At 33.3% G+C, this 25,944-nt stretch overlaps 1 pseudogene; it reads right to left on the minus strand.

Annotated features, from left to right (window-relative positions):
* On the minus strand, positions 1 to 25,218 carry LOC105714778 (high mobility group protein HMG-I/HMG-Y-like; annotated as a pseudogene).
* Between the last annotated feature and the right edge of the window lie 726 nt (positions 25,219 to 25,944).

Here is a 25,944-nt window from a genome sequence, read left to right on the forward strand (position 1 = left end):
TCACTGCTCCTCCACCAAAGACTGCTGTGAGATGTCCTCCTCTTCCTCCTTCTCCAGTTTTTTGGGTCTGCCCCTTGGTTTCCTTCCTGGAGCTGTGGTGGTTTCCCGAGTTTTGGCAGTGCCCTTGTTTTTGCTTCCCTTTGGTCGGCCCTGAGGTCTCTTAGGTGTTGGCACTTTGCTGTGCTCCTTCTCATTCCTTACCAGCGTTGTCCGGGTCTCATCGAAGGCAGCTTGCTTGGCCTGCCCGACCCCGCTTCTCAGTGCCATCCTTTTCCTACTTAGAGGCCAAGGACAGGCTGAACTTCGAGCTCTAGTGCTCATCTTCCTTTGTCTAAGGAGCAAGTGGAAGAGCGATGGCTGGGATGGCCTTCTTGGAGCCGCGCCAGCGCCAGAAATAGCCCCAGCTTGGAATCCCAATTAGAGGAGACTAGTGCACTATTTTTTTTTAAAGCCACTTGACTACATGATTATAGTACCCTAATCAAATTAATCTGACAATTTTTCACATAAGGCAACATCAACTGAAGATTTTGCTCAAGTCATTCCTAGAAAAGATCTGCCTTGTTGGGCGCAGACAACTACTATGAAATTTAAAAATACCTATACAATTATTGACAGGTATTCAGCTGTAATGTGATGACTTTATAAAAAAGAATTTATTTTGCTTGTTTAACAATCACGGAAGCAGACTCTGAGACAAAGTTTAGTTTGCAGGACCAAAACCCGTGGAAGGGAAGAAAACAAAGCAGGCCTGGGAAGAGAAAAATGTCAGGTTCTGAGGCAGCTCTATCAAAAGTCTCAACTCACCTCATGGGGGAAATTCTGGAATTAGACCGGTTCTTCAGAATTGTCCCTTATGGGCCTGAAGGTTGGATCTTAATGCCTGCATTTTGAGCAGCCATTGGATCTGGGATGCCAGAAATGGGCATGACATTGAGGTGGGCAGCTGGAACAGTACCTGAAAAGTCGGAGAGCAACTAGGGCAACAAGTTCTTCCTTGAAAGGGAGCTATCACCCTGTTCATTACAACATGATAGTTGGATAAAAATCACATTGCAATATCTACATAATTAAAGTAAGTTTTGAGATTAAACAATAGTCAGAGAAATGAGAGACCTTTATTTTATATTGTAAAAGAAATGTTCATGTATAGCTGAGCTTAACTGACTTATGAAAAGCAGATATTCCTCTTACAGGAAATTTTTGCAAAGGAATGCATTAAAGACAAAAAATGTTCTAAATCAAAACCAAAATATGAGCTCAGTAGTGTAGTAGACCTGGAAAAGTTGCTTTTGTATAGTGGTGCTCTTTTACATTTTAGTATATTTTAAAACAAAGACTTTTTATTCATTTGACGGCATCTTGCTAAAAACGTGTTATATGTGCTATTTTATAGTCAAAGTGAGATGAGTAGTATTCATATTTTTTAATGACCTTTGGACAACATTTTGACCACATTTTATATTTTACTAAATTATCAGTATGTATATGAGACCTCCTTAAGAGAATGGCTCAAACTGATTTGGGAAGTGACTGTAGGGCATATATACTAAAAGGTTAATTTGGAGAGATTCTACACTTAGCTAAAGAGAAACAAAAGTATAATTGAGAAAGACCAAGATGTCTATTGAGATGAGGGTTGAGCCAAGGATATGGAAACGAAAGGAGAGTGAACAGTGTTAAGAATATTAGAAAGGCAGATGAGAAACCTTCTTAAGGATAGTCATCCAGCGTAAAAATATATGATGATGCACTGAGTTTATAGTATACTCAATTGAATATGCTATATGCATTTACTTGTACGATTAAAATTCTTTAAATCTACTTTCTTTATGTTAATTACATCATTTGTTGTCTACTGGATTGTAAACTCTTAAACCAGGGAGGCAGAAGTTGCAGTGAGCCGAGATCACGCCATTGCACTCCAGCCCTGGCAACAGTGTGAGACTCTGTCTCCAAAAAAAAAAAAAAAAAAGAAATTTTAAACCTTAATTTTTTATTCTGCAATTAAATGGTGGATGTAGAAGTCAGTAGAAAAGCCCAGTATATTAATAATTTCTTGAGTGTAACCTTAAACTTAATTGAGCTCAAATTTACTGTATTTTTTCCTCCTCTAGTTGCTTTCACACTTTGAAATATAGTAACAAAATTATTCTTCTCAGACATTTCTGGTAAGATGTATATCTTTAATACTGGATTGTTTTACAAACAGTTAAGCCTAGAAGTTCTTTGAGGAAATGAAGATATAAGAATAATACAATGGATTTTGGGGAGTGGGGGGAATGGTGGGAGGGAGATGAGGGATAAAAAAACTACACATTGAGGACATTGTACACTGCTTGATTGATGTGTACACCAAAATCTCAGAATTCACTTCTAAAGAGCTTATCCATGTAATGAAATACCACCTGTTCCCCAAAAACTATTGAAATTTAAAAAATTTTTGAAAGGCAACCTCTGTCCTGATTTGTATAGTAAACACATCCTGTCATACAGTAGTGACATAACATTTTCTTAAAAATATTTTGATCAAAGACTACTTTTAACTGCTTTATTTGAGATGCTGCTAAAGACTGCTTAACAGAAGGCTTCTTCTACTAAAAAGGATGGCAAATAACTGAAATAATCTGACTCCCCTCATTTTACAGAGGAAAAAACAACTCCAAGTAGGGAAAGAACTTTCTTGTTTTAAAATTGACAAATAAAAATTGTAATATTTGTAAACCAAAAATAAAATTCTAAGGCTCCCCAACCATCTGAATGGACTTCCTAATCAACCAGGGCTCTTAATATTTAACTTGTGAGACTGGCTCAGGCCATGAAGGGAAGTGGGGGTTGAACGTGGCTCATTATACCTCTCTGGCATTAACATCAACACAGACTTAAAATCTGATAAGAAGTATTTTGCAACGTATTCCCTCTGAAGCCTGCTAGCTAAAAGCTTCATGTGCATGATACAATTTTGGTCTGCACACCTATTTTCTTAACCCAGACGTTCATTTCTGTTTGATCCCAGGTATTTAGACAAACTCAATCGTCAACCAGAAAATGTTTAAATTTACCTGTAGCCTGGAACCCCCTACCACTTGGAATTGTCCTGCCTTTCTGAACCAAACCAATGTATTTCTTAAATGTATTTGATTGATGTCTCATGCCTCCCTAAAATGTATAAAACCAAGCTGCACCCCGACCGCCCTGGGCACATGTTCTCAGGACCTCCTGAGGGATGTGTCACAGGCCATGGTCACTCATTTGGCTCAGAATAAATCTCTAAAAATATTTTACAGAATTTGACTCTTTTCATTGACATATTTATGGTGTAAAAAAACAGCAAACAAAAAAGAGTAGAAGTTACTTAGAATTTCCAGATAGCCTTTCTTTTTTTGAGAAATTGTGATTTTATTTTTATTTTTTAAAACCAACATACTTTCTTAATTTTATTTTGTCAGGAGTATAGGTTTATAAAGATCTGAATGCCAAACACTAAAAGTTTAGTGAGAGAACAGATAAACTATATTTTTCACTTTTCTCATTCTTAATATTTTATAGTGCTCTTGAAGTAATTTAAGTTCACCTGTGATAATTAAATTAAGTTTTTCATAGCTGGCAATAAGACAAATGAATATTGTTTTCAAATGTTTTGTGGCGGTAAAGATAAAGATATGTAGGCATGTAATAGATAAATGCCTACATAATCATCTCATTTCCTGAATTGTAAGTGAAGATTAATTATAAGTATATGATATTAGATGACAGGAAAAGAATTTGACTTTTATTTGGGAAAATGTTTATGAAGTTGGAAACTGTCACTTCTGAAGTATTGCTGTTTCTTGCTTGTTTCTAAATGAACTGGATATACAAGCAAATAGCTACTTTTAGGATTCAGATAAATGAAATAATGTATTTTTTCTACCTTTTTTGAACTGCCAGCCCCCCATCAAAAATTGATTGAGGTACTTTGATTAATTGTAAACATTAACATTTTAGAGAATATCTTTTTAAATTAGCATGCAATAATTTAAAAGATTTTCTTAAGGAGTCATAACTTGCATTTTAAAATATGATATATCATGTTTAATTCCTATACTTGGTTGTATAAAGTAGCACAGTAATACCATTAAAGAAAAGAAGCTTAATATATATTTTTTTGCTGATTGAATTGGCTTGGATACATGCATAATGTATGTTTTCACCGGAAAGTGAAACTGTCTTTTATTGAAATGTTTATAAGAGATAGAATAGTACGTAGAATGTTACATGGTACATTAATATGCTAGATATTTTTAGTTTAGTGAAGTTCTCAAAATATTTATTACAAAATTGATACAACTGACTCCCCTGACCATTTAGTTGAATTGTGTTAATATAAAGTAGAACCCTTGCAATAAATTAAGCATCTTATAATTTTGGTGAAAATCCAACTAGTTTCTTGTTAAAAACAAATGGAAAAGTCAGTTTAGTCAAAGATGTACAGTTCAATTAAATTAAATAAACAGTGACAGTAATTTCACTTGGATATAATCTCCCTGAGGAATTGTAGAAAATTCTGTAATTGCTTTAGGATTCAGATATCCTAACCTGTGAAACATGAAGATAATATATACCTTTCCTGTATATGCTTTCCAACCATTTTGAAAACATGGAACTTAAAGTATTGCTTTTTGCTGTAAACCTGCCTGCTTTGAAATCTTAATTCATATTTTGAATTTCAGTCATTCCCAATATACTGGCATGGTGGCTTTTATTTTACATGTTAATCCTGAAGAGAACAGAGAAAAATTTAATGCACACTTTGGAGTCATACACATTATTTTAAAGTTATTAAAGTTAAGAATAACTATTCCTATTCTCCTAAATAAACTGCATACAGCTTGTTTTTCTGCCTCTCTTTAAGCTTGATTACATCTCTGCACAATTAAAGAAATGAGCTTTTAATTGGACTTCCTTAATTGGAAATTTGTTGGTTGGAGAACACAACTGCTCATTTGTTCCTTAAGAGTCAGTTAGGTCTGATCTATGTTAATACAGTATGAAAGAATGAAGAAGATTTGAGTGGTCTCTGCAAAAACAATGTAATCCCGATTGCAAGTTTCTAAATTACAAATGATTTGTTGATTAGTCATGTCTTAACCTGTTATTTTATAGGTGCCTTCTTGGTGTCTGGTGGCATTAGGAAAACATCTATGAATATAATTAATTTGAACTACCTTTATAAAGATAATGGTACTATGGTTTATTAAAATTAGAAATATGCTCATTTATAAAAATTCAAATATTCAAAAAATAAAGTAAAAGTTTAATAATTTTTCAAATTAAATTCATAGTACCTGTGCTCTTTTGAAACTACAAAGTAGTACAATTACTTTTATGTTTATGTAACCAATAAAATAAATTGAAAGGGAACATGGAATAGCAGAGCTTAAGGTAAATGTTTAGTTTTAAAATCATAATGAAATAACTAAAAAATAGATTTTCAAAATTATTAAGAATTTGGAGCCATTTTGTTTTAATACATGTTTATGTTTCAAATCTAGATTATACATTTTGGCAGGTTTCTGTGAAATTTGAGAAAATTAGCATTTAACCCCTAACTTATTCCAACTTTCCCTTTACTATCTCTAGCTTTTATTCAGTTATAGTATTTTTTGCTATGGTCAACTTCTGTATCATTTATTTACTCTTCTCTAATTTTACTCTTAAAATAGCATCAATTGTCTATTAATTTATTTCTCATCACCCTGTTTGCAGGAGTTTGGTCAGGGTGGTGGGAAAAATTATAGAGAAAGATGGAGACCTTTTTGAGAGGCCAGAAGGTTTTGCCAAAGCTTTGGTAAAGGGGTTATAGCTGAAGGCAGCCTAATACTCTTACCATGAGCTAATAGCAAAGAGCAGGTAAAAAAAGGAATGTATGGGAGTTTATCTTAATAGCTTGTTGTCCTAAGACTGACTTTTGATCATCTGAGGGCAGAACTGCTTTCTACTTGGGGGGTTGGCAATGTTAATTACACACTAGTGGTGTTTACTCGAGACCTTTGTCATTAAATCTGTACTAAATAAATGCGGAGCCTCTCTGGCTAATCAGGGTGGCACAGTGGGACCCGCTGTTTGCTCAAGCCTCCTGGCTGCGCTCTCTCAGGCCAAAAAGCTGTGTCAGTGTATTTTTTCATCCATCGCTTGGCCAGAGTCTGCCGGTCAGACATGACACATGTTTGTTTTGTTTACATCATTCCTAATTTCTTTATTTTAAATTATACAGCCAATTAGTTGAATCTCATGATCAAGTATCTTTTTTATTTGAGTTTTACATATAAAAAGAAAGCTGTATTATCTGGTAATTATATACCTTAAAATATTTTCTATTGTTTTATCACTTGAAGAAAAACTGCTGGATATAACATTTTTGAAACATAATCTTTTTCTCAAACTGGAGTAACTTGCTCCATATTGAGTTCAATGCTGGTCTGTAGAAGGCTGAACATACTTCTCACCACCATTGCATGACTTGTATTTCCACAACTGATGTCTATATGAATAGTTTTAACATGTTAGATGTTCAGTAGTTTGCCACTGTATGATTTGGCGTTTAAAATTTCATTTCATTTTTTTCTGGAGATGATGTTTCCTTTTGGTATACACATTAAAACCTTTACTGAAGATTTATTACCTTTTACATTTAAATAATTTTTATGTTTGATTTGTCTCTCATATTTATCATTCCTACATTCCCCGATTATTCTTCCGGTTTGATCTTTTCTAGTTATTTTGGTAATAACCTTCATATTGTTTGGCTGTGTCCCCACCCAAATCACATCTTGTAGTTCCCATAATCTTCATGTGTCATGGGAGGAACCCAGTGGGAGGTAATTGAATAATGGGAATGGTTTCCCCCATTCTATTCTCATGATAGTAAGTTCTCATGAGATCTGTTGGTTTTATAAGGGGCTTCTCCCTTTGCTGACTTCTTTTTCTTCTCTTTTTTGCTGCCATGTGAAGAAGGACACGTTTGCTTCCTTTCCACCGTGAGTGTAAGTTTTCTGAGACCTCCCCAGCCCTGCTGAACTGTGAGTCAATTAAATTTCTATCCTTTTAAAATTACCCAGTCTTCAGTATGTCTTTATTAGCAGCACAAGGATGGAATAATATAAAGCTCAATTCTGCTAATTATTTTCTTGTTTATGTTTTCAGTCGTGCCTGTTCCATTTGTGTTGCTTCTAACATGTCTTATCTCTGAAGAATGTCTTTTTTTCCCCTTGGTTTCTTAGAGCTCTAACAGCTCAAAAGGTATTTTCTTCACCCTACTGATGTCTTTATTTTATACTTTAAAGCATTTAAACACAACATTAAATGCTTTTGTGTGGTTTTTTAGAAAATAAAAATCTTGTCACTAATTTATTTAAGATAATGAAAAGTTATTTGTTGAGCTGCCTTATTTGTTATGTCATATTTCCTCTTTTGGTGTACATTCTTTGTGTGTGTATGTGTTTGTGTGTGTGTGTGTTTTTGTGTATATGTATGTTTTATGTATAATTCCTGCAGCATTCATTCTTCCAATTTGAAGAGCCATGGCTACTAAGTAAATTTTTTTGTGCATGTTGTCCTGGAATAATTTTTTATACAGTTTGGCCTTTGGAAAGTATTATGGGCCTTACACAAATGTCACAGGGAGTGTGAATAACAGAAAAACATTTGTGTATGGAGAAGAGTATTGAGTACCACATTTCCAATACTCGATAAAGTTATAAATCCATGAACTGATTTTTAAAACTATTTAAATATCCTTACACAAATATCATGAAAACAAAATAGAGTAAGTATTGTTAGACATTTAAATGCAGATTATAAAGTTAGTCAACTTTTTTATCTGTGCAATCACAGTCAAGCCTTAATATGTTAAAGATTCTCAATTATTTCCAGTATCTTAATCATACACAAATTGTTCCCATGATAATAAAGTTATTACTACAAATATAATTAAAATAATATTAAAATAGGAATGTTTAACATTGGCATTTTAGGAATATTTTTAAAGCTTTGATTTATCTGAAGTTATGGGCCTCATACCTTTTTGAAATATAAAAACACATCTCTAGAGTTAAAGTAGGATCCTATCTCAAGATATAACCATTTTCTTACAGGGAGGCTCAAGGTGTAGTCATTTGGTTTTTGAGGAGACACAGAGTTTTATTATTCTTTTAGAAGAGGTCAATTAACTAAACAAACAGCTCTCTCACTTCTCCAGTGAACTTTGTACTGCTTTGCTGTATAAATTACGTAGGATTTTATACATAACGCATATATACACAATGCACATATACACATACAAATTTTAAAGAATTGCTTTATTTCTTTAATAGCTCTATATATGTCTCTACCTACCTACAGTTACAGAAATATTGGCAGACCATAAAGAAAAAGAGCACTGTCTCAAACCAACCATAGATGCTAATTCTGGCCAAGACACAGGATCTAATTTTATCTTTGAAAAATATTCAAACCTGAACCAACATTCACTGGCTCAGCCCCTTTTTGAGTCAAAGCTCATTACTACATCAATTGGACTTTACAAATCCATGCATGATTTTAGATTTTGGTGTTCCCTCCTATTCACATGGCCATCAAATTTTTATCTGGGAATATCTTTCTTCTTTTAAAAGTTATCTCTTTGTACCTTATTAGCAATTTATTTTAAGATGTTAGGTTATCTAGATATTTCTGCTTTAAGAAAATGATATACTGTATTTATGTATTCAGTTCTTGTCTCTGGAGTTTTGCAACTCATTGCTGTATTTTCATGTGTCAAGTCATTGCATATGAACATGAACACCAGTGCTGATTATTCCTCCTGATTTTTTATGGTGTCATAATATTCCAGAATTAGGTGGCTTTCCTACAGTTCCTTATAGCAACTATCCTTTACTTAAAGGAGACAAAAATATATATAGCAAAGCTTAATTTAACAAAGAAGAAATTCCAAGTAGGTTGCCATTGTATTGTAGTGTATTCTGTTATGGTGTTCTTTTATATTTACAATTCACTTTTGTACGTTTTGAATTAACATTTTCATTTCCAATTATCATTATGTACCCAAGGCTTTTCAGAGATGAAACATGTTCCAAATAATTGTAATTATCCTCTTTTTGATGTTTCAGTTTTTCACATTTTGGCCAGTGGGAGCTCTTTTATATGGCACACCTTTGATCTTTTAAAACTACTATAGGTCTATTTTAAAGGCATCTTCATTTTCTGGCAACAAGGTCTTCCAATCCATTATTCATATATTTTGCCTCAAGACTTTAAATCAGTGACTCCTCAATGTACAAATTTTGAATTGAAAAGTCTTTCAGAAATGTGGTAATTGAGACTATATTCAGGTGCTGGTGACAAGTCCTGGGAATGACATTTATTTAAACAAAATATGGGTTTATTACCTTATGCTCAGGAAGCATTTCTGAAGTCAGCAGTCCAATATTATGTGTAATGTTAAGTGGTTCTGTCTTCTTGTAATTTTCAGGAAAGTATCTATGAATCAAATATGCCCAAGTATCACTTAAAATACATCTAGTAATTATAACAGCCATTTAATATTCTTTAAAATTTTATATAGTTATTTTCCTTCTAAAATATTCCGTAGACAGTGTGAATACAAGTATGCTAGCAGAGCAGCTTTTAATTCTGATTAGATGATAATTTAGCATTTACATTATTGTAAGAAATTTTTCTGGTACTATAAGAATGGGCATACCCTTTACATTTCTTCATTACTCATCCCATTTCTATTAAATTATTTATCTCCTCTATTCCTTCCTATAGTTTTTATATTGCATTCATTTTAATTGTTGCTGCCATTTTCACTTTATTTCTATAGTTAACAAATAAAATTCTATGAAAATCAGTTAATACAATTCATCACATCAGCAACAGGCCAAAAAAGAAAAACAGTACTTGATTATATAAATACAGAATATGGATTGGCTTTGTCCCCACCCATCTTGAATTCCCATGTGCTCTGGGAGAGACCTGGTGGGAAGTAATTGAATCATGGGGGCAGGTCTTTCCCATGCTGTTCTCATGATAGTGAGTAAGTCTCATGAGATCTGCTGGTTTTATAAAGGAATTCTCTTTCATTGCTGGTAGGAATTAAAAATAAACAGTCACATTGGAAGATGTTTGGCAGTTTCTTACAAAACTAAACACGTTATTACCCATATGGTGTTTATCCAAATGAACTGAAAATTTATGTCCATACAAAAACCTGCATATGGATATTCATAGCAGCTTTACTCATAGAGCTTTTCTTTAAATCAAAAGATAAAGCCAAATTTTGCCCAAACTTGGAAGCAACCAAGATATCTTTCATTAAGTGAATTTATAGATAAACTATAGTACATCCAGACAATTGATTATTCAGTGTTAAAAATAAAGGAGCTATCAAGCTGTGGAAAAACATGAGGAAATTTAAATGTACATCTACGTGAAAGTGGCCAAATTGAAAGGATACATACTGTGTGATTCCAGCTGTATGACTTTGTAGAAAAGCAAAACTATGGAAACAGTAAAAATATCAGTGATTGCCAGGAGTTAACAGGGAGGGACAGATGAATAGGTGGAGCACAGGAAATTTTTAGGGCAGTGAAACTACTCTGTATAATACTATAATGGAAAATATATGTCATTGTACATTGGTCAAAACCCAAACAATGTACAGCATTACATTGGGAGAAAATATTAATGTAAACTATGGTCTTTGGGTGACAATAATGTGTCAATGTAGGTTCATTAATTGTAACAAATATACCATTTTTGTGGAGATGCTGGTTGTAGGGAAAGATGCACATGTGAAGGGGCAAAGACATACGGGAAGTCTCTATACTTTCTGTTCAGTTCTGTTGTGGACCTAAAACTGTTCTAATTTACAAGAAAAAAACAACCCCATCAAAAAGTGGGTGAAGGATATGAACAGACATGTCTCAAAAGAAGACATTTATGTGGCCAACAAATGTATGAAAAAATGCTTATCATCACTGGTCATTAGAGAAATGCAAATCAAAACCACATTGAGATACCGTCTCATGCCAGTTAGAATGGCGATCATTAAAATATCTGGAGACAACAGATGCTGGAGAGGATGTGGAGAAATAGGAACACTTTTACACTGTTGGTGGGAGTGTAAATTAGTTCAACCATTGTGGAGGAAAGTGTGGCAATTCTTCAAGGGTCTGTAAATAGAAATCTCATTAGACCCAGAAATCCCATTACTGGCTATATACCCAAAGGATTATAAATAATTCTATTATAACGACACATGCACATGAATGTTTAATGTGGCACTGTTTACAATAGCAAAGACTTGGAACTAACCGAAATGCCCATCAATGATAGACTGGACAAAGAAAATGTGGCACATATACACCATGGAATACTATGCAGCCATAAAAAAGGATGAGTTCATGTCCTTTGCAGGGACATGGATGAATCTGGAAACTATCATTCTCAGCAAACTGACACAAGAACAGAAAACCAAACACCGCATGTTCTCACTCATAGGCAGGTGTTGAACAATGAGAACACATGGACACAGGGAGGGGAGCATCACACACTGGGGTCTGTTGAAGGGTGGGGGACTAGGGGAGGAATAGCAGTGGATGGGGAGATGGGAGGGATAGCATTAGGAGAAATACCTAATGTAGGTGATGAGGGAGATGGAGGCAGCAAACCACCATGGCATGTGTGTACCTATGTAACAATCCTGCAAGATCTGCACATGTACCCCAGAACTTAAAGTCTAATTAAAAAAAAGATACAAAAAAAAGGAAAAAACAATGCACTGTCAAATAGGCCATATTTTCTCAAATGTAATTGTTTTTAATTTTTTACAACCTAATAGTGTAAGGATTCTATACTTAATGGATGAAACCAAATACCCAATTTATATATGTGTTTATGAAATATTTATACATTTATTGTTCCTTCATTTATTGAATAAATGTTCCAAGAACCCTTTCTATGTTATTAGGCTCCAAACAAGCTATGGATTATTTAATTTATTAATTTATTATTATCTTTATAACTATTTACTGAGTACCTACTAGGTACTGAAAACAAAATAGACAAGATCACTCCTCTCCTAGAGATGGTTAGATTATAATCTGTATTAAAAATGATAGACATGAGTCTTACCATCAAGGTCATATTCATGATACAAATCCCATTGATTTAATAGAAAACCCTATGTATGCTATTCTGTGTTCCTAAGAATATTTTAAGTTTTCTGTTTCAGGTTTTTCTTGTTCCTCGTTCAACTTTTCTATAATCTGTGCATGTTATGAGTTTAAGTGACACAGAAGGCCAGATATGGTCAAGATTGAGATGTTTGACACCTGCAGTTTATGTGAAATAAATTTTATCAGGTGTTGTTACTTAGATCATTCATAAAATGCTTATTAAGTGACTAACATATATCAGGTTCTGTTCTAGTAATTGATATAGGTCCATACACACAACAGAGCAAGATGTTTGCTTCTGAGAAACTTACATTTTAGCAGGAATTTATTGAGTCCTTGTACTTGCCTGATGTTGTGTTGTATTATATATTAATTATATTATATTAATTATATTTTTGTTGATTATTAATTATCTCACAACTGGCATGTAAGCTCCATTAAGTCAAGCCCATTTATCACTTCCTTCCAAGTGGCTTGACAAGTTTCTTGTCTAGAATATATATAGTGTAATTGTTAGTGATCATAAAAACAATAATTATAGTAAATGTTTATTCATAAAGGAATTTTGTTTTTCTGATAATACTGAAAAAGTGACATTAACATAACAAGTGTAAAATGTAGTTTTGATGATGAACTGATTATGAAAAGCAGTAATTACAACCCAGTAGAAGAAAACCTGCTTATTTAGAGAGAGATGCCTTGTCTCTGAATGATACTGAAAGGAAGAAATGGAGATTAAGTATTCCAAAGATAGCTTTGGTTTACAATTGAATATTCAGTTATTTTTACTGAGAAAGTTCTTTCCAGGAAGCCTATTTTAAACTATTAGCCTAAACTTAGGTTTGCAAACCAAAATTTTGTTTCCTTACTGGTCTATAGAAGTATCTAAACTGTTAGTTAGAGGTTTTTAGAGTGTATGCAGCATTTTGTTTGTTTGTATATAGTATCTGATACCTTTGAAATGTGAGATTTTACTAGACCTATCTGAAATGCTTAGTAAAAAGTGCACCTGACATATGCCCCACCCTACCCTCACCACCTGCACACAGGTACACATGTCACTGGTATACACATATAGACACATATAAACACATTCCAGAGCTTGGTATTTTTACGTATAGTTTCTAATCAGTATAAATTCTGTGATATAGTCAGTGGATTCTGAAGAAACAAAATCAGTCAGTTTTTGTGCAGTCTCTCAGGAAATTGATGACTATTGAGAAGAGTGAATTCCATGCTGTCATCAACCAGGAAAGTGACCTGCATGAAGGTCATATATACTTTAATCCACTCATCTTGCAGTCATTCATAAGGTATACTCTGAAAAACTTAATTGAGCTTCTCCTAAACTTCTTAGCTTTCCCTTATGGATAGTTTTTAATAAAGTAACTAACAAATGTCCACTGTGATGGGGTGTGTTGATAATGTGGGAGGCTATGGAAGTGTGGGGCAAGAGACATATAAAAAATATCTGTAACTTCTTAATTTTTCTGTGAACCTAAATCTGCTCTAAAATATAAAGACTTTTTTGAAAGAGAGAATTATGGGCAAAAATACCTACAGTGCCAACATTGTAACTGGTTCTGATAAAGTATGACTATATTCTATTACACTGATATATTGCCTCTGTGTGAATCTTAAATTAGTTTTATTTTAAAGACAGTAAGTTTCAATAAAAATTACAATTCTCTATGTATCATAAATGTATGTGTCAGTTGGGGAAATTTCCTGTTGAAAAGAATGAGTATTAATTTATTGAATATTAGTATTGTAACACTGAAGTTAATCCATTTTATTTGACATTATACAGAGAAGTGAAACAAAATAAATATTGATAATCATCCTTAGTAATCCAAAATAGACCATCGCTATTCACTTAAGTTTTACAAAAATAGATCTGAAATATGTTTTGTGATTGTAAAGATTTTGCAGTGAATGACTTTTATTTAACTATGGCAATTCTACTTTCTAAATGATACTTTCTCCTTATTGTGAGGTAATATAGTTTTTTACAGTTTTTACTCTCCCACCCAACCTTACTTGGTTCCTATGAATTTCTAGAACTACCTTAGGCTATTTCCTTCTGTTATAGATTTCTCCTGTCGCATAACAAATTACCGCAAATGTAATGATTTAAAACAACACACATTTATTATCCCACAGTTTCCGCAGGCCAAGAGTCTGGGCACAACTTTACAGGGTCCTCTGCTCAGTCTGCAATTAAGATATTGGCAAGTTGCATTCTTATCAGATGCTTAACTGGGGAAGAGTATGGTTTCAAGTTTATTCAGACTGTTGACAAAAGTAATTTGCTTGTGGCTGAATAACTGAGGTCCCCAGCTGATTACTGGCTATTGGCTGGAGGACAGCCACAGTTCCCTGCCACATGGCCCCTTCATAGGCAGTCAACAACATGGCTCTTTGCTTCTTCAAGGATGCCAGGAAAATAAAATCTTTCTCTCTCTCTCTCTCTCTTTCTCTCTCTCACACACAAACACAGACACACATGCATACACACATACATACACAAAGACACACACATCATTATTATTATCAGTGGAGTGGCATCCTATCATCTGTATCACAGTCTATTGATTAGAATCAAGTCACAGATTCTGCCTGTAATTGAGGAGAGAGAATTATACAAGGGTGTGACTCATTGGAGTTCATCTTACTGTGTGCCTGCCACACATCTAATCCTCAGAATCAACTGGCAACACTATAGAGATGAAAAGGTAGCACTGATCTGAGTAAAAACTGTAACAAAAAATTGGGAAACTACTGACAGTCTTTGGCTCCCTTCAACGGTGTTTGTTTATGAAGTGTGCTGCCGCATGGAGAAGGGAGTAGCTCAAGAGAGCAATAAGAAAGAAAGTGATAGAAGATGTTAAGTTCAGTTTTTCTCTCCTTGTTACCTTGAAACATCAGTCATCAGTCCCTCAACAAAGATACCTGTAGCAACAGGACAGACCACAAGTGTAGAAAATAATAGTAAAGAACAAACTTCTGCAAGGCAGAAAAATTTAAAATAACAGATTCATCATGATCACGCAATTTTGGGTGTTCTCTATGCTTTCACACTGCAAGTCTGAAAGCCAGTGGATTTGATCAAGTGTTTAAAATAAAATCCTGGCTAGAGGAGTTACTTTCTTGAGTAGCATCAATTGAGAATGACCTACAGTATTTCTGAGTTCCAGATATTCTGTGTATCTCTCTAAATTCACCCCAAGAAAATGCTTATACACTGCTGGTCAGAATCTAAATTAGTACAATCTATATGGAAAATAATATGAAGATTTCTCAAAGAACTAAAAGTAGATCTACCATTTTATTCAGCAATCCCACTACTGGGTATCTATCCAAAGGAAAAGGAGTCATTATATTAAAAAGACACCTGCACATATGCTTATCACAGCAAAATTCACAATTGCAGAGATGGGGAATCAACGTAAGTGCTATCAACCAATGGGTGGATAAATATAATGTTGTATATATAGAACATGCAATCCTACTCATCCATAAAAAAGAATGAAATAATGTCTTTCGCAGCAACTTGTATGGAACTGGAGGCCACTATCCTAAGTGAAGTAGCTCAGGAATGGAAAACCAAATACCTAATGTTCTCACTTACAAGTGGGAGCTAAGCCATGGGTACACAGAGGCATACAGAGTGATATAATGGACATTAGAGACTCAGATGTGGGGAGGGTGTGAGAGGGATAAGGGATAAAAACTACCTGCGGGGTACAATGTACACTATTCCAGTGACAGGTACACTAAAATCTTATATTTCATCACTGTAAAATTCATCCATGTATCCAAAAACCACTTGTACCCATAAATTTATTTTTTTTAAGTAAAAATAAATAAATTCACCCTATGATATTGTCCAAGACATTGACTTTTGACTGTTCCAATACCAAAAAGCACAGCTGATACTACCAGGAAACATAACCTCTTTGATCAAATATATTAGATATTTAAAGTACAATTACTTCAAAAGAAAGGCAACCAAACCACAGAAAGCATATGAAACAGAAGAGAAGCACCACACATTTAAATATAATTAAATAATTATTATAAGATGTGATATAAACAATAAACACTCTAAGTGATAAAAGATCAAAAAGAATCAAGTAGAAACATTTGATATAAAATTTATAATTTTTGAAAGAAGAATACATAGTTTGAATAAATAATAAGATAGATACATCCTACTGTTACTTACTGGATTTGAAAGATCAGGTTAATAAAATATCCTAGATGGTAGCAGAAAATATAAAGCTAAAACTGATAGCAAAGGAGGATAGAATTATGAGTTGCAGAAAGAAAGAAGAAAAAGAGAAGTGATAATGTTTTAAAAAATAATGTTAAAACTTTCCCAGGAGTGAAAAACAAAAACTTTAGATTTATAGTTTTTCAAGACAGTAAATGGGAAAAAATCTACACTAAACAAATTATAGTGAAATTTAATGACACCAATGACAAATTTAATTTTAAATGATCCCAGAGTAAAAAGGAAATAACCTATGGAGAAGGATGAACAATTACATCAGAATTATCAACAGCAAAACTGAGCATAAAAAATAAAACAATCTTCTATTTAAAGACTATTGACATACTTTATATATCTATATGTTCTATATAATATATATCCTATATATCTTTAATTATTGAGATACAGATATATATAAAAGACATATATAAGACAGATATATGTATCTCAATAATTAAAGATATCTATATCTATATATTGTACTATATATCTATATCTAGATATATCTCTATCTATATCTATAGATATAGATAGTAGTATTGGACCTCATGGTCATTCAAATGTGAGGGCATAATAAAAATAACTTTCAGAAGTGATGTCAAAATGTTTGCCAAAAATAAAGATATTGTATATACATCTGCAAAACCTTGTAAGAAGTGAAACAAACCCAGAAACACACTTTAATATATAAAAGATGTAGGAATAGTATAATCCTTTAGTAGACTTTTTGTAGTGTAAAAAAAATCCTAATTCCCACAAAGAGATAAAAACAATGTATATAATATCAACATAGACATAAAAATTTAGACAATATTATCATAATGGAATATTTCAAAGGTGTGTATAAAAGGGACATCTTTAGATACTTGCATCTTAAATATATAATTTTATAAGGTATAAATATTTGTAAGGTTAAAACATCAAAATAGGAAGACCCTAATTCTGGTTTGGTTGTAAAAAGTCACAACCAAAGGGAATCTTGCCCTCACTTTCAAAACCATAGAACTGGAAACACAATGAAAACCTATGAACTAAGTTCCAGGGAGTGGCGAGCACTTCTCTGCAGAAAAGGAGACCCACAGCTGTTGTCATGCTTGGTGGAAAGGAAGGAGGAGGAAGATGTATCTGCCATAGTTGTAGGGTGCTGGTAAGGAGAAACCAGTTGAACTTTGAATGAACTTTTAATATTGGATGATATGAGAGATTTGAATCTAGACATTCCCCCACAACAGAGCAACCATACAATCATCTGTCAACTCCCTTTCAGAGGTATTCATTGAAGTCTCAGTGGTCATATACTATGTGCTATTGGAATTAAATTAATCAATTTCTAGAAAAATAGTTTCTATTTTAAAATATACTTTTCTAGAAACTGATCAATATGTTTTCCAAATTATATATATATATAAATGAATCCAAGCTGGAAAATATTCTTCAGTATATTATCCAGGAATACTTTCCCAACCTAGTAAGGCAGGACAATATTCAACTCCAGGTAATACAGAGAACACCACAAAGATATTCCTCAAGAAGAGCAACCCCAAGGCACATAATCGTCAGATTCACCAGGGTTGAAATGAAGGAAACAATGCTAAGGGCAGCCAGAGAGAAAGGTCGGGTTACCCACAAAGGGAAGCCTATCAGACTCACAGCAGATCTCTCAGCAGAAACCCTACAGGCCAGAAGAGAGTGGGGCCAATATTCAACATCCTTAAAGAAAAGAACTTTCAACCCAGAATTTCATATCCAGCCAAACTAAGTTTCATAAGTGAAGGAAAAATAAAATCTTTTGTGAAGAAGCAAGCACTCAGAGATTTCATCACCACCAGGCCTGCTTTACAAGAGCTTCTGAAAGAAGCACTACACACAGAAAGGAACAACCAGTATCAGCCGTTCCAAAAATATACCAAAAGGTAAACAGCATCAACATAATGAAGAATCTACATCAACTAATGGGCAAAACAGCCAGCTAGCATTAAATGGCAGTATTAAACTCACATATATTAATGTTAATCCTAAATTTAATTCGACTAAATGCCCCAGTCAAAAGACACAGACAGACAAATAGGATGAAAAGCCAAAACCTATCAGTATGCTGCGTCCAGACCCATCTTACATGCAAGGATACACAGAGACTCAAGACGAAGGGATGGAGGAAGATTTACCAACCAAATGGAGAGCAAAAAAAAAAAAAAAAAAAAAAAGCAAGAGTTGCAATTCTCGCCTCTGATAAAATAGACTTTAAAGCAACAAAGATCAAAAGAGGCAAAGAAGGACATTACATAATGGTAAAAGGATCAATGCAACAAGAAGAGCTAACGATCCTAAATATATATGCACCCAATACAGGAGCACCCAGATATATAAGGCAAGTTCTTAATGACTTACAAAGAGACTTAGACTCCCACACAATAATAGTGGGAGACTTTAACATCACATTGTCAATATTAGACAGATCAATGAGACAGAAAATTAACAAGGATATCCAGGACTTAAACTCAGACCTGGAACAAGTAAACTTAATAAACACTTACAGAACTCTCCAAAATTTCTGAAGTTCCACTGTGTATTCTTTTTATTCTCTAAAGGCAACCACTATCCAAAATTGTCCATGGATTATTTATTTTATAGTTTTACAATGTGTCAATAATTTTTCAAATTTTAACCTATATCTAAATGGAGTCATGTGAGTTTTTTCTGTAACTGCCTTTTAAATTTAATAATATATTCAGCATTTTTATTTGCTATTGTTGCTCATTCATTTTTACAAACATATACTATTCAATGCTGTTAATGTACCACTGCACATTTATCCATTTTCCTGGTGATGGTCATGTGGATTTTTGTGAGTCGCTTGCTATTTCAAATTATGCTGCTATAAAAAGTTTTACTTTATTCTCTTTGAAAATGTGCAAACATTTATCTACGTTGTATATTGATCCCAGGGTAGTAGTCTGGTGGGAGCTGTGCTCTCAAACGGCATCTTGCTGCAACTGCTTGGTTCTTGGAGGATAACTGGGACCCAGTGTGAATTCCTCCCTGGAAGAATTCAGTTGCATAGACTCCAGGCATCTCCCTGCACTAGATTCAGGGCCTATGATGGTTGAGGGGCTCTCCTGTGCTAGGATGGCAGGCATCAGTAGTGGTAATGCAAACCTCTGGAGATGTCTTGCGTATTTGTCCCCACAGTGAGAAGTTCCTCTTATCTCTGAGACAGTACCACCATTATTTCTTTTTTGTGTCACATACAAAACACAATTTAAAACAGATTATATGTCTAACTTTACAAGCTCGATTTACTCATCTTCTGGAAGAAAATTTAGGATAAAGTCTTTGTAATCTTGGCTTAGGCAAATTTTTTTCAACAAGACACCTAAACATAAACCATGAAAGAAAAAATGATCTAGACTTAAAACTTTATGCTCTTACAAAACTTGATTTCATTTAAGAAAATGAAATCAAGACACAGACTGGAAGAAAATATTTATTGTTTATCCAAAAAGAACTTGTATCCATACTGTATAAATGTCCTTGCAATTCATTATTAAGTAACATTATTAAGTAACAATTTATTATTATGTACAATTAAAAATTGGTAAAATGTGTGAGCAGATACTTAACAAAAATATGTGATGTCTAGTCAAAAAAGTACATTAAAATACAATTTGATATCATTACACACATATTAAAATGGTTTTTATAAAAAAATTGATAATAGCAAGTTTTAGCTAAGATGCACAGCAATTAGGCATTTTAAACTTTTTCTGATGGGAGTGCAAAGTGATAAAACAACTTTGGAAAACAGTTTCAAAGTACTATTCTCATGAATAAGTGCTTAGAAATGGATTGCTGAGTCATATGTTAAATTATATTTAATTTCATATGAAATTGTCATATAAAAACCTGTCATATAAAGTTATGTATCATTTAACATATGACTCAGCAATCCCATTTCTAAGTACTTATTCTTGAGAACTGAGAATGTAGGTCTACCCATAGATTTGTACTTGAATGCTTATGGCAGCTATATTCATAATAGCCAAAAAATTTATTTTGAAATTTGGTACTTCACTATCCTTTCAGAAATAAAAAGTGATGAACTAGTATATACAACAATATGGATGAAATGTAAGTGCTTACTGTTTGATTCCTTCTAAATGAAATTCTAGAAAAAACAAAATTATAGTTACAGTAATTATATTAATGGATATCAGAAGCCAGTAGTTACAAAAGGAGATTGACTTCAAATAGTCACAACAGAATATATTGAGCTGATGGAAATATTCTGTATCATGATTTTGGTGGTCATTACATGCTAAATACATGTCAAAACTTAATTGAGCACATAAAATTGGTGAATTTTATTGTATGTAACCTATATTTCCAAAACTTTGGGTATTAATTAAATATATGAGAAAAGACAAATAAAATAAAAACTCAAGAAATGTTATTAAAATTTTAAAAAGGAAAAAAGAAATACTTGTATTTATGAATATCTGGCATATCCCAAATCAATTGACAATATTCATAGCTCTTGTTGGGAATGATTAATGGAAAATAGCTTAATTGCATTTCATATACTTTAGAAACTTTGAAAGTTAATGAAGAGTTAATTTATTTATAAGATAATTGGTTTAACAGCTTAGATTGAACTATCTTTTTGGTATATACTACATTAGTAACAATTAGAAACATCAATTCAGTACAAAGAATCAAATTGATCCTATGGGCAGTCATACTAATGAAATTATCTAATGATCAATTTAAAGTTAATATGTGTCAAATGCAACTCTTTAACATCTTCTTATGCAACTCTACCAATATGTATCTTCCTAGTTACTCAGAAGAAATCTTTAATTTAGAATTTATCTCTAAGTTCTCTCTTTTCTAATTCACTACATGAAATCTATAAACATGTTTGGCTAGGACTGCTTCAAAATATGCTCTGAATCTGATCCTTTCTCATGAGCTTTATTACAATAATCATAGTTTCAGTCCTAATCAACTCTTTCTTGAACAATCACAATAGCTTTTAACTCATCTCCCTGTATTCATTTTTGCCCCTCTAGAGTATATTCTCTGCAAAATTTCCTGATTGACATTTTAAAAGCCTAAATTAGATCACTTCTATCCTCTGCTTATAACCCAATAATAGTTTTCCACCACATTTAGGCTAATATCAAGGAATTTTCTCAAGATTATAAAGCCCCTTATATCATACTGTAAAGTGGATACATTTTTTGTGGTTAAAAATAGCAAAATTTAATAATCTTGCTTTATTAAAGGATTTATACTTTTGAAATATGAACTTGGTCTTAAATTTATATGGAGAAAGACTGTGATGTGTGTGTATGTACATTATGTTTTAAATTCACTTAGCATATGTATGGGACCTATAGCATTACCTAGCCATATTATGTGTCCAGTAAAAAATGAATTAAGTAAATATATGAATGAGTAGGAATGTAATTATGTATAAATCTGAATTTTGGTAATTTCAATTTTTATTTCCTGACCATCAATTTACCTAACACATCTTAATTTAACTTAAACTAGTATTTATGCCTTAGAATGATACACAATTATTTTATATGTATTAAATATTAGCTTGTGAACAAACATCACAATCATGACAGAATGTACCTTCCCATAAAAATAACTTTGTAAACAAAATGATATAAGAATAATGGCACAGGCCAAGATACAGATACTTGAATTGTGTATACATGTTATACATAAAATCAAAATGTAATTGTCTCCATACTACCTAATCCTCATTAACAAACTTTTTATATCGCTCCCAATTCCAGACTGTAATCAATCTTCATAGAATTATAGAGCTACCTAGAGTACAAAAAATTTATGAATTAATTCACAAACCAAAGCATAAATCTGAGAATGATTCATTATCTAATCTATTAAGGCAGCAGTTCTCTGTGTGTAGTATGGAAACATCTTCGGGGCACTGAGATCCTTTCAGGAAGTCTGTGAGTTCAAGACTATTTCATATTAATACTAAGATGTTTGCCATTTTACCCTCATTCTCTCATGAGTGTACTGTGGAGTTTTCGAAAGGCTACATGAAATAAGATATTGTAACAAATTGGAAACAGACACAGATATGAGAGACCAGCTATTCTCTATTTAGCCAATAATTCAAAAGATTTGCAAAAGTATAAAAAATGCCATTTTTCACTACATTTTTAGGGAAAGTATATTTTTATAAAGTATGCCTTTTGTAAATATGTGAAGGGTTTATTAGCATCATTTTAAATGAAATGATAAATATTTTAAAATTTATTTCAATTTCTAATATGGCAAATAATGATAGACATAACCCATACAAACAGAAGCTCTTTGGTGTCCTTAGTGATTTTTAAGTGTATAAAGAACTCTTGAGACAACATAGATTGAAAAGTGCCATATTAAAGAACCTCTGAAAATCTTTTTTTTTTTTGAACCAGAGTCTTGCTCTGTCCCTCAGGCTGGAGTGCAGTGGCACGATCTGGGCTCACTGCAACCTCCAGCTCCTGGGTTTAAGTGATTCTCCTGCCTCAGCCTCCCAAGCAGCTGGGACTATAGACACACAACACCACGCCCAGCTAATTTTTGTATTTTTAGTAGACATGGGGTTTCATCATATTGGCCAGGCTGGTCTTGAACTCTGACCTCATGATCCACCCACCTCAGCCTCCCAACGTGCTGGCATTACAGGCATAAGTCATTACGCTGGGCCTGAAAATCTTTTAAACAGATTTTATCACCTGTCCTCATCCCAGGCCTACTTTCATCAACTTTGAGAAATAATACCACATTATGTTATTAGGTATAAAGAGAAAGACTGCAAAAACTCTTTGTGCAATGCTCAAGTAAAGTTAATTATTATTATTACTGTAGTTATTTGCAGAATAATGATTTAGAACAAGAAAGAAATATTTTAACATCATATGTAAGATTTGTACCTAAATCATGTAATGAAAACAGGCTAGAGGAGATATTTAAGTAAATCTACTCTGTCTACATATTTTTTACTGTTTTTACAATTCAGACAATTTTGGTTAAGTAGATGTAGCATTAAAAAAGGAATGCAAGAAAAAATATCTCATGAATATAAAATGCTGGTTTTACTTATGAGAAAAACAGAAACACCAATTTGAGAGAAAAGAGTCTCAAAATGCCTTCTTTGTGTTTTGAGGTATTATTTAAGATAAGTATGCATTTTCATTTTATGACAAATGGTGGAGGAAGAGAATGCTATTTCATATACACATATAAATTTATATGAGAGAAATTGATAAGACTTCTGATGAAACTTGATTAAAAAATCATAATTTGGTAGGCTATTTATCAAATTACTTCCAAAAACCAAGTTGCCTGGCAGAGGTTATTTGAAGTCATCTGTAAGTATTTGGCTTGATTTTATAATATTGTATACCTACAGGGACACTGGAGGAAAGTGATACTAAAACATTGCCCCATGGAACACTGAAAAAAAGAGTAAGGGATGGGAATGAAGATTGCTTTCTTCTCTAGGCTTTACAACCCATTCACCCTAGAACCAAAATTAGACTTTCTTAAAGCATAGAAATTCTTAAAATTACTATATCATGCTTCTGAATGACTTCGGGGTAAACATCTCAATTGGTTCAGCTTACACAATTCTGACTGAAAAAATTAAACTTCAGGTCTTCAAAAATTCCATGGGAAATACATATTATTAAAAATGATGCATGGATTTCAAATATTTTGCATAAAAATAAACTCATACTAACTTGTTACGTCTAAACAGGATCTAGTTCTAGGTACAAAGAAGGATAAGACATCAGTTTGAAAAGAACCCTAATTACAGCAACAGGAATTCTATTATAATTGAAGCAAGAACAAATATCAAATTATGGTGAGGAATGGAAATAACAGTGGAAGAATGATAAAATTAGTGAGGCTTTATGAAAATTTTATGGGGAAAATGCCCTCCCCCCAAATCAGCAGTTTACAAATTGGTAACCTGCTTCAAGAAGTGATGAGATAATATTAAAGATGAATCCTGCAGCAGCGGAGCATCCACATCTATTGTGAGGAAAAAAATTCACCTTTTTCATGGTCTAATTGAAGAGGACCAATGATTAACAGCAGAAACAACAGCCAACACCATTAGCCAACTGGATCTAATAGACATTTACAGAGTGTTCCATGAGACAATCACAGAATATACGTTCTTCTCATCCACACATAGAACATACTCTAAGATCAACCATATGCTCTGCCATAAAGCAAATCTCAATAAATTTTAAAAAAGGAAATCATACTAAGCACGCTCTCAAACCATAGCACAATGAAAGTAGAAATCAAAACCAAGAAGGTTTCTCAAAACCAAAAAGCTACATGGAAATTAAGGTGCTTCTGTATGACTTTGGGGTAAACATCTCAATTGGTTCAACCTACACAATTCTGACTGAAAAAATGAAACTTCAGCAAACTTGCCACTCGGTGGGTGCCAAAACTGTTGTGTGCAGATCAGCTGCAAATATCAGAGCTTTCATTAGAAATTTTAAACAAGTGGGATCAAGAGCTTGAAGCATTTATTCAAAGAATTGTAACAGGAGATGAAACATGGCTTTACCAGTACAATCCTGAAGACAAAGCACAATCAAAACACTGGCACCAAAGAGGTGGAAGCGGTCCAGTCAGAGCAAAAGCAGACTGGTGACGAACAGAGGTCATGGCACCGGTTTTCTAGGATGCTTAAGGCATTTTGCTTGTTGACTTTCTGGAGAGCCAAAGAACATTAACATCTGCCTATTATGAGAGGGTTTTTGAGAATGTTAGCCAAAGCTTCAGCATAAAAATGCCCAGGAAAGCTTCAGCACCGAGTCCTTCTCCACCATAACAAGCTCCTCGTCATTCCTCTCATCAAACAAAGGCAATTTTGCAAGAGTTCCAATGGAAAATCATTAGGCATCTACCTTACAGTCCTAATGTGGCTCCTTCTGACTTCTTTTTGTTTCCTAGGCTTAAAAAAATCTGTAAAGATGACCCAGTTTTCTTCAGTTAATAGTGTAAAAGAGACTACATTAACATGGTTAAATTCCCATGACCCTCAGTTCCTTAGGATGGACTTAATGGCTGGTAACATTGCTTTAAAAAGTGTCTTGATTTTGATCGAGCTTATATTGATAAATAAAGTTTATATTTATTTGTATATTTTAATTCCATTTTTCATGAAAATTTGATGTTTATATATGTACATATGTGTGTACATATATGTTTTATTCATTATAGAGAATTAAAGAACTACCAGCTAGCACACGCCACTGAGCTTCAGTTTACCCTAGATTATTTGACAAACTCTGACTTCATATGAAATTATAAAGGTTAATAAAGTCACACTGTGCTATATGGAAAAGTGAACTTAAATTAGTAGAGGGACTAGGGCAACAAATGCTAATT

This window comes from Aotus nancymaae, unplaced genomic scaffold (genome assembly GCF_030222135.1).
Source record: "Aotus nancymaae isolate 86718 unplaced genomic scaffold, 86718_ANA_hifiasm-v0.15.2.pri h1tg000058l, whole genome shotgun sequence".
NCBI classification, from domain to species: domain Eukaryota; kingdom Metazoa; phylum Chordata; class Mammalia; order Primates; family Aotidae; genus Aotus; species Aotus nancymaae.